This window comes from Solanum tuberosum, unplaced genomic scaffold (genome assembly GCF_000226075.1).
Source record: "Solanum tuberosum cultivar DM 1-3 516 R44 unplaced genomic scaffold, SolTub_3.0 scf00094, whole genome shotgun sequence".
In the NCBI taxonomy this organism is placed as follows: domain Eukaryota; kingdom Viridiplantae; phylum Streptophyta; class Magnoliopsida; order Solanales; family Solanaceae; genus Solanum; species Solanum tuberosum.
The window spans coordinates 1,375,069-1,385,819 of record NW_006239020.1 but is presented as its reverse complement, the minus strand read 5'-3'; the positions used below and the strand labels follow the sequence as shown (position 1 = coordinate 1,385,819).

The following is a 10,751-nucleotide window of genomic DNA, read 5'->3' as shown; positions in this document are numbered from 1 at the left end:
TTGCATTTATTTATTAACAAACAACTCTCTCTAAATAATAAAATTTGCAAGATAATTTATTTAAATAATTTTAGTAGTACAAATATAAAATATAAAATCAAGAAAATAAACAAAATGATTTGAGGGATACTTTGGTATTAAATCCTATGTATTACTAATACCACCAAATGGAAGGTATTAGTAATACATCCTATAATACCATGTAGGGTGCATGGATTAGTTATACATAGGCACAAAATTCCTACCAAACATAGTACTAAATAATACCCGTACATAATACATAGACTATTTCTCCTAATACTCCCTACCGAACGACCCCTAAGGGTATTAAGTTGCATTCTGCTGATCAGATAGGCAACAACTAGAAGGACATCCCCTAGTAGGTTTTTTGGTAGAGTCATGGTAAACATAAGAGATCTTGTCACTTCTAACACATGCCTAATTTTCCTCAGTCATATTTTGTGCACTAGTGTAGGGACAAAGTTTGATGGATTATCCCATTAAACTTTAAATAAGCACCAATTTTCCATGTATTCTATGCCATTGTCAGTTTGCAAGATTTTTATCTTAGCCTCAAATTAACTACAAATCATCTTATGAAATGACTGAAAGCAAGTATCAAAAGTGTGCTGCATAAATTGCTTAGAGATTTAGGGATGCATAGTATTCGAAAGTTTGCCACATCTAATATATGTAACTAGTTGCCTGTACTGCTCACCTCAATTCTTCAATCGTTGAGTTTGGTGCGTATTGACACGTGACAGGCTCTTCTAAAGGCTTACAAAACTACTCTTCTAGTTCCAAAGGGATTTATGTCGGAATAGCCAATGACTCTCTAACCCCACTGCCTTTGGAACAGATTCGGTTGTCTGTACACCTGATAGGCTGATATTACCACCCATTCTTCATATACCGTAATTTCCTAAAAATCTATTAATTTCCTAAATATCTATTACGCCCTGTCCCAATGAATATTGCTTAGAGATTTGTGGGTGCATAGCATTTGAAAGTTATGTCCTAACAAGTGAATTATCGGAATCCCATAGACCATTATCAAATGCAGTAGGTTGGTTCTGCTCTCCATTAATATAACCAAAGCAATTTTCTAAATTTAATATAGAGCAAACAAAACCTTGATTAAGCACGATACGCCCCATATAATTTCATAACATTGGTTTTTGTAAGAGAATTATTATCTATTGCTTTGTGTCCCCCACAGAAGAAGAAAAACCAAAGAAAATCGTTGGATAGATCAGTCTCGTCAGAAAACCAGCTCTGCTTTGATGGAACCCTAACTCTGGTTATCAGAAAAATCTGAAACTTGGTGGGTAGGCTTGAAATTAACAAGAAGCAAGATAATCTCTAAAACATTAGGGAGTAGCCATTGGTGACCCCCCCTCCCTTTTTTTTTTTTTGTTTGTTTTTTGCTGGGAGGGAGAAAAACTCACCTCAAAAGGCAGCAAGGACTCTGATACCATGTTGAATTTGAGTAAGAAGAAAAGGCTTCTTTGTATTTCAGTCCATCATATCATTGTATGAGAAGGGTATTTATGTAAATGAATCCTAACTAATTAAGGAAAGAAGTCAAATTCAATAATAGAAAATATTCTATTCCTATAATTATTCTAGGAAAAGGAAAAATAAAGTTCCCTAAAGTTGTGCTAATTAATTAACACAATCAAAACTATTTTTTTCAATATTATTGTTGTGTTTACCATGCATGTTAGATATAGCAGTCACTAGATGGACTTCATCGGGCACCATTTACCTTGAACTTCTTCACAAACCAACATTAATTTGAGTTTCAGAATATGAAGGAAGAAGGCTTCTATCTGCCTGCCCCCTTTTTAAAATTGGGATAAACGATGATAGTAACATGGCAGTATTAAATGTTGCAAGTTGTAATATTGTTAAAAAACAGAAGATTTATTGATATTGATGCATATAGGAGAAGAGGACAAAATAGTTGTCTACCCTTCAGTTGAACATACACGGGAGAAAAATATATTTGCATTGGTTTCCGACTGGATCGCGCTAGAAAGAAGCTAGATACAGTAGAAAGTCTTTCCCATCTGTCCTTATTACCTAGTGCATTGAATTTTTTGACTAACACCTTGTCTTGTTGGATGAGATACTCTTATTCTGTCTTAGTTACTAGTGTATTGGCGAAGGAGTCCAGACTTGGACAAGTTTTAGAAACTTTAGACTACAAGTTGTGGTGGAAAACATGGTGAAACCAATTGAGACTTATTTCAACAGAAATAACTCTATTTTCTCTTCCATGCATCTCCTCAGAAAGAAATCCGCTGAACTTCCATTTCTTTGTGCAGAGGGGCCTCATTCCAGTTCTCTTTCTTATCCTTTTTATGCTGAAACAAATACCACTATAAGCTTGATTAGATGAGCACTGCATTCTCCTTTTTTCTGTTTCTTGAAGGGAGAAAGTGTACGTGAAATTGCAATTTTACACGGTGACATCTAAGTTTAGCTGCACTGCTATTCTTGTTTCTCTTTAGTGAAGGAAACGAGGTTATTTTCAGTCATTACAAAAACACTTTTGTGTGCTGGTTTATGTTTTGGTTATATTATGGATTTGTTTTCCAGAAGAGATAGCTTGCTTGATTCTCTTTCCAACTATGTAACACCTTATGTTTTGTAACACTGGCTTCACTTGCAGGGACCTTTACGTAAAGTAAGTCATGGTGTTGAAGATGACTCAGTTCATCCTCCAGTTTGTGAAGGGCGTGCTGTCAGTTTCTTTATGATTTAGTTAGCAAAGATTCTATCCTAGTAACTGCTTGGATAGGGGGCAGTTGCAGATAGATGCTTTAGCTGATGAAGTACAGCCTGTCTGGAAGGTTGGTAGTCCACCTCGGGTATGTCTGGATTCAACTGATAGAATAGTTGGCCTTGCAATGATTTGCGAGTCATTGTCAAGTGACACCTCCATTTTGAAGCTTGATCTGCCACCAAATCATACTTTATGGTTGGGGCATCCACCTCCCCTTTTGAGGTTGGCTATTGTGGATTTAGCTCTGCCCAGAAGAAGCAGTTCTGTTTTATCAATGTTTGTTGATTCCATTATTTAAGAAAGAATATATTGCCTTCATGAAGGAGGAGTTGATTCAGTAGTGTTGCACTTTTTGCCTTTCACTAATCAGACTCGTGGCAAAGAAGACATGATGAGAAGTCCCTCTGTGCATCCTGTTCTTAGCACTTTCCAAGGAGAAGCATCCTCAGCCATCCCACTTTCTGGTTTCTTGGCTCTATCAGATTCTTTTGGAGATTCATGGATTGTGGGTCTTACCCCTTCTAATGAGTGTATAGTGGTTGAGATGGAGACTTGGAATACACTTCTCCCCCCAATTATTGATAAGGTTGACAAACTCATAGGTGCAGCAGAAGTGCCAAAAGATACAGATTCTACTGTCATAAGCAAAGAGCTCCTTACTGGCCCCAGGGTAGTTCTTTTGCCCCCTTCATCACCTCATTTGCGCTCAGTTGCTGCGGATTCAATTGAAGGCCGATCAACCCTTCATCAATATTTCAAGCTTTTTCATGAAAACTATGTGGAATATGCCCACACGGTAACATTCTGATGTTCCTACGCTATAATTCTGATTTGAGATGTGCCTTTTTCCTGTGAGGCTCTCTTTTTTTTTGTTAGATATTGTCTTATAATCTATAAGTCTTCATAAATCCCCCTCGGAGGGGACAAGGGGTGTGCCTTATTTTATCTGCTAGTCAAAGTTTTGGTGGCAATATTCTTTTATGACATACTCCCTCTGTCCCATTTTATATGAGGTAGTTTGACTCGGCACGGAGTTTAAGAAAGAAATGAAGACTTTTAAAACTTGTGGTCTAAAATGAATGATAGAAATTTATGTGGCTATAAATCATTTCATTAAGGGTAAAATAGACATTTTAAAGTTAAATTATAACTTAATATAGAAATTGTGTCATTCTTTTTGGGATTGACTAAAAAGGAAATTAAGTCACATAAATTGACAGCGGGAGTAATGTTTTCTGTCATTTTTAAAATTGCTTAACCATGTACCTCCTGTAACATGTTTGGTCCAAAATTTCTCTAAAATTATCCATTTCTTTTCATACATTGGAGTGGCTTTTTGTAGTTGAACTGCCATATCTACCATGTATTTCGTAGTTCTAGAATGTTCATCATGCTATATTTTTTACAGTTACGGGAAGAGTAGAGAAAGAAATTCCTCTCTAGATTTCTGGCAGTACACCGTTTCCAACCAACTTTAGTCCCAAAAAACATCTTTAAATCCACCACCTCACGTCAATCCACACCTTTTCACATCCTTTTTAGCAACTTTTGATAACTCAATTCGATCGTAGTAACATAAACTTGGTATGCGAAGATGAGACTGGAATAATACTCTAAGGGGTCGTTTGGTACAAAGATGCATAACGCAGGGATTGCTAACGCATGGATTAGTAATGCAGGGATTAGTAATGCAGGGTTTAGTAATGCAGGGATTGATTTTTATCAAGTGTTTGGTTCATTGCTTCCCACCTAATTTTATGCTTGGTTTAAGACTCTAGAAAAAACTTCTTTCCTATTATACCCTTGGGTTATTATGAGATTTTCTATTTCATTTAACTAGTCAAGTTAAATACTAAAATATAAAAAAAAAATTATTAATTTTGAGGTGTGATGTGCCACTATCCTTGATAGCACAGTATATTGCTATTTTTTTGTTGGTCAAATATACCTTAAACTTAACGTAGATTTAAGACTACTTAAATTGTTTAAATAGATGAAACTTATTTAAAAAAAAGAAAACAAATAGTTCATGAGGTCAATCGACAAACTACATTAAAAAAATATCGGGAAAAAAATCAACCCAAAATTGTAAATCAAACATGGAGAAAAAAAAATATTAGTTTGTGAAATCATCAAATTACATGGAACGAATTTGGAGAATTTAAAAGAATATTTATAACTATTCTAATATAAATAAAAAATAGCATTAAATTACATAAGAAATTTAGGAAAAAAGATTTGGGGATAGTTTAGTCATTTAGGGGTCTTATCCAAGGATTGTTAAACCTTGGATTAGTTATCACTCCCCTTTCTAGGGATAAAATAAGACCTTGTATGAGGTATAACTAATCCATGGATTATGTTAAATAAAGTAACCAAACAATGTTTTTGTTGGACTAAAATTTACTCCATGGACTATTTTGATTAATACCTCCTACCAAACGGGTCCTAAAGGTAATAAAGCAAAGGAAAACTTCCTTTGTTGCTGGATTGAAGACTTCCCAAACAATAGACCACGGGAAAGCTGTCATGGTTCAAACTCACTTGGAGTGGCAAAGATAATTTATGAGTAGGATGATGATTGATAGACAAAATCTAGAGTGGATCCGCAATGTCTTAAAACTAGCTTCTGAAGGTGTTGGTTGAGAGGATTATGATGGGAGAGTGATTCATAGACAGGAAGAGGCTTTCTCTCAAGCAGTAGTACCCGACTATCACATACAGTTGGAACAGAGCTGCACCAAAACATGTCTATCAGATTGGTGGCCTTCTCTGCATCACTGAAGGTTAAAAATGCTTTCCACACCTTATGAAAAAAAGGGATTTCTGAGTTTGGATATTGTAGAACTGCCCTTTCAGATAGGCAAGAAATAGAGAAAGAAAAGCGAAGCCCGGTATTTAAGTGGAGAAGGGTAGAGGGGCGGGCCCATTATCCACCGAGTTTAGAAGGCTGTGATTGGTCCAAAGGGCGGGTCACAGACGGATTTCTCGGTTATCAAAAAAAAAAAAAAAAAAAAAAAAAAAGAAATAGAGAAAGAAAATCGAGAAAGGGATCCCGCTGACCATTAACATAAAGGTAGGAAATTAGAGCTTCGATATTTAAATTTGGGATGGACTCACAATAGGAGCGAGAAAAAGTCCTTATACCAAAAAAGAGAGAGCGAGAAAAAGGATTGTCTGAAATAGACAATAGACAATGGCCCAACTCTGTGTTCTCTGGGATGTCGTCCTATGGCCAGCTTTGGAGAAGTTGGAATTCCCAAATAAATATAGTTGTCGGAACTAAGAAAATGCTGACCTAAGGTATGCTTGCTAACTCTTAAATTTCATACCAATGGAAGCAGGGATGGACCAACCCCATTTTGTTCCTGTGAGAAATATAGACTAGAATATTTTATTTTTTATTTTTTATTTTTTAGAATTGGTAAACATTGTATTCTTCAGCATTAAGGATATGCTGGGGACCTTTAGAAAATCAGAAAAGAACAAAAAGCAAAATACTTACAAGGATCCTAAGAATTCTAAAAGTTGATCTGAATCCTCTAATCCTATCTCTTTACACCAAAAATATAGAGATACAATGCAATTCCATTTAACCTTGTGAATGGAATTGGATACATCTTCAAAATTCCTACTATTCCTCTCCTTCCACAATCCACACTGTCCACCAAATGCAACGTGGAATCAAATTCCACCAGGTCTTCTGTCTCTTGCTACCTCCTCTCCTGATCCAACAACTAAGTAAATCAGCTGTATGTTCGGGCATAGTCCATTTCACTTCTAAAAAGTTGAGAAACATGGACCATATTTGTGTTGTGAAAGTACAATGTAATAATAGGTGACTGTTAGTTTCCCCTGTCTTCCCACATAAAGAGCACCACAGAAGTATGATCTTTCTTTTCTTCCTCAAGACTTCCATGTGTCAAGCATGCCTTTCTAATGACCAACCAAGGAAAGCATTTAACTTTTGCAGTCCTCCAGATATTTTTCCATGAACTCCGGATGGGGTTCTTTACGTAGATGATCAGATGCATCTGTTGGATGCTACTTCATTTCTGTGGAGCATACTGCATAGATATTTCTATATGCCTTGTAAATGGAGTTCCCACCCCTCCATTTCATCATATGCAATTTACTTATTAAAAAAGATTGAGTGGAAGCCATTTTTATATAAATTGTTAGCAGATTTCTTGTAATAATGGTGTTGTTAGTTCCCTTATCATCTGAGGATGTATTTCAAATTTCAACTGTGCATTGCTTTGCACGGAAGAAGAATTTAATCCTTTGGTTCTATGCCCTCTTCCTCCTCATTTCTCACTTGGGTCAGAATCAAAAGAAGATCTTTATTTTTCTTTCTTTTATCAGTTCTTTTGACAGTAGAGTGGTCTCTTCATGTTGTGATTAACGGTACTTTTGTTCTGTTATCAGGTGTACTTTGAGCTTCAACATCATGCACCTCATGTAAAAATGATCATCGATGATCAGCATTCTCGATTATGCAAAGCACAGCAAAAGATTTTGGAAGTTGAAAGGAAACAGGAAAAGATCGAGGATCGTGTTGAGCATGCAGTTCGGTTTCACGGTGAGCTAGAAGAGCACTTGCAAAGCCTGAGACACCTGCCGGCAGCACATAAGAGATCTCTATCTAAAGCTGAACGAGAGTTTAAGTCTGAACTTGGTAATATGCTCATCGAATGCCAATGCTTGATGTAGTTTTATTTTGGTTTGTTGTGAACGCTAGGTCATCATGGTGTAGAAACTGATATAATGCATGTACATATGTCTAGTCTTTTGCATTTTTCCAATAGACTATTTTCACCACCTCTCGGGATGCTCGAGAAGCCAACCCCTAATGGAGACTGGCATGTAAGCCCTAACAATGGGCAATGAGTTATTTGTATGTCTCTGATAGTTCCACCAAATTTCTTGTTTACACACCTTATGAGGGGCTTCAGGGTGGGGGTTCCCTTTACCCACCTTAATTTGAAAATTCCTTAGCTAATACCCAACGATTTGGAAACATGAGAGACGTATGTTTCCAACTCTTTGATCGTGTTAAGAGCCTCAAATTTTAAAAATAAACCTAGGCAGAATCAACTGTCCAGATCAATTCAAATGATCCAACAGTCAATCTTTTTTATTCTATGATTTTTTTCTTTCTCCTTTTTTGAGTTTTTCATTCCCAGCACCTCCTCCTCCTCCACCTCCATCAAAACCACCACCGCCACCACTGGCAACACCCTTTGTTCTCGACCACCACACTGCTTTCAAGGCCTCAACAATCCCACCTCAAACCAGTCTAGTGGAGTTGCTGGGGTCAGAGATGTTTGGCGGCATTTATGGTGGTCATGTCTTTTTTCTTTTGTGTCGAGCTGATGCCAGATTGGTGGGTAGAGAGAGAAAATGTGAGTTGAGTGAAGAGAACATTGAGTTTGTGGGGGATGGGGGTGGATTAAGAGGGGGTGGTTAAAGTTGAAAATCGGTGGTCGTGTGAGGAGCTGTATAGATTTTTTTAATGGCTGAATGGGATGTTTTTGCTAGAATTGAGGGTGTACAGACAGATTGCGACTGGTGTTTTTCTTTTTCTTGTGGGTGGGGTCTGAAAGGAAGCGAGTGTTCTTATGTTGAAACAAATGGGGCGGGCGGTCCGTAGTGATGGTCAAATAGTGTCTCACTGTATGAGTGGCGTGTAATACTCATCCTGAGATAAAGTGGTCTGACGGGGGTGTTAGCTACATAATTTTGTTTATTAGGATAGTAAAAGGAATCTTATTCTTTTAGGGTTTAAACAGGAAATAGGTGTAAACTTGGGTGGAAAAGTATGTATTAGAGTATTAATTTTTCTGGCTTTAACCTTTGCGTATGGAACTGAACATTATGTTTTTACGTAACGCAGACAGATTTAGGGGAGTGGAGTTGGATGCTCTACGCTCTTCTATTGAAGCAGTAAATGCCAGGTTGAAAAGATACACACATTCTCTACAGGCCAACCGATCAAATGAAGAGCGACAAGTATCAGTAAGGAGAATAAGGCATGTCGAAGAAAATGAAATGTCACTGCTTAAAGCATCACTTGAAAAGCTGTCAGTCGTGAACAGTGAAAATGCAAAGAAGGTTAAAGTAGTTGAATCGGTGCTGAAAGGTCGTGAAATAGGCACTTGATGATCGTATGTTGATATGTGCTTGTGATGCACAAGTCAAAAGTTGTTGATACCCAACTTGATTGCCTTTGTGACTAGTAAATGTGTTATTGCCAAAATTATATCATTCTCTTAACTGAAATTACGAGTCGAAGTAGGTTATTGGTGCAAAAGCAATTTGTATATGCAGACATCAATGACATGAGCATTGAAAGTAGCTTTAGGCCTTTTATTAATTTCCCCCAGATTATTCGTTTTTTATTTAAACCTAAGCACACCGTTTTAGGTTGATTTTTCATACATTTTATGCAGTTTTGAATTTGAACTAAAAAAACCTCCATGAACTAGTCTGTAATCATCAACCACACTAAAAGCAAGTTTTGCAGAAAAAAATACTAATAGAAAACCTTTATATTTATACTTTTTTGATATTTGTCCTTGTCACAAACTATAGTGAATTTGTCTAAAAGATAATTAGACAACAATTTTTTAAACCCTCTCTTTCACCCCATCTCTATCTATCTATAAGTATGTCATTAGTGAGTGAACTTTCAACTAAATTATGACTTTGATATTTTGAAGATTTACGACAATCAGAAATTCATATAAAATATAAAATAAAGAGGAAATATAGAAAGAACATACGAAAAAAAGTTAATAATGCAACATCATTTTTACGATCATAATTATTAAAAAATAAAAGGAAAAAATATATGAAATTAATGAACAATCTTCTGAGCTCTTGTTGACTCCACTCCCATAGACCAATAACAATTTAATAGCCTTCGACTTATTCTTCAAGTCAACTAAAATATGAATATAATAAGCACTGAATACATAACAACTTAAGAGGCAAATATAATCATTAATGTCTCTATTTTTTTTTATAGGAATATGAAATAGCAAATAATGTCATGAATATAATTATTAATTATTTTAGGGGTTAGGATGATAAAAAGTTGTGAAAATAATAAAAATAAAAATCATTAAATTATACATGAAATTTAGAGAAATGACCTTTTAATTCTTAACATTGCATATTTAATATAATTAAGAGGGTTAAGTGAGCGCTTTTTAGTGCCTTTTTATATATCACATAATTGAGAAAAAATAAGTTATATTTGCTTTGTTGTAAAATGAGAGCCAAACACAATAATACTAAACAAGAAATGGAAGACAAATACTAATAAGAAGTATATAGTAGAGAGTATTCTTTTATCTCTTTTTTGTTGTTATTCACAAGGGTGAAACATACTCTTTTATAGTTAGTAGAAATCACCCGTTTACAATGTTAAGCAAATACGTTAGAAGCTCTTTAAGTGATACATTGAATGGGACATTACGTTAGGTGTAGATTGAAAAGAAACATCCACACATCGAATGGATTTGTAACACTCCCCCTTAGATGTTTATCGATAATGTGCCTCATTAAAACCTTACTAGGAAAAACCCGGTGGGAAAAGCCTAGTGAAGGAAAAAGAGTACACACATCTTGTTATACGCCTTGAGTGCTGTCTCATTAAAACCTTACCAGGAAAATTCAATGGGACAAAACCTTGGCTAAGGGAAAAGAGTACAACGCGTATTTTACTCCCCCTGATGAAAATTTATTTGATATCTTGGAGACGACGCATTCCAATCTTATATCTTAGCTTCTCAAATGTTGACGTTGGCAATGCCTTAGTGAATAAATCTGCAAGATTATAACTTGAACGAATATGTTGAACATTTATCTCACCATTTTGTTGAAGATCATGTGTGAAAAAGAACTTTGGTGAGATATGCTTTGCTCGGTCTCCTTTGATATATCCTCCCTTTAG

At 35.8% G+C, this 10,751-nt stretch overlaps 1 pseudogene; it reads left to right on the top strand.

The window, feature by feature from the left end:
* The window catches only part of LOC102596323 (nuclear pore complex protein NUP88-like), a 34,581-nt pseudogene extending 25,350 nt beyond the window's left edge, over positions 1 to 9,231 (top strand).
* Positions 9,232 to 10,751: the final 1,520 nt, after the last annotated feature.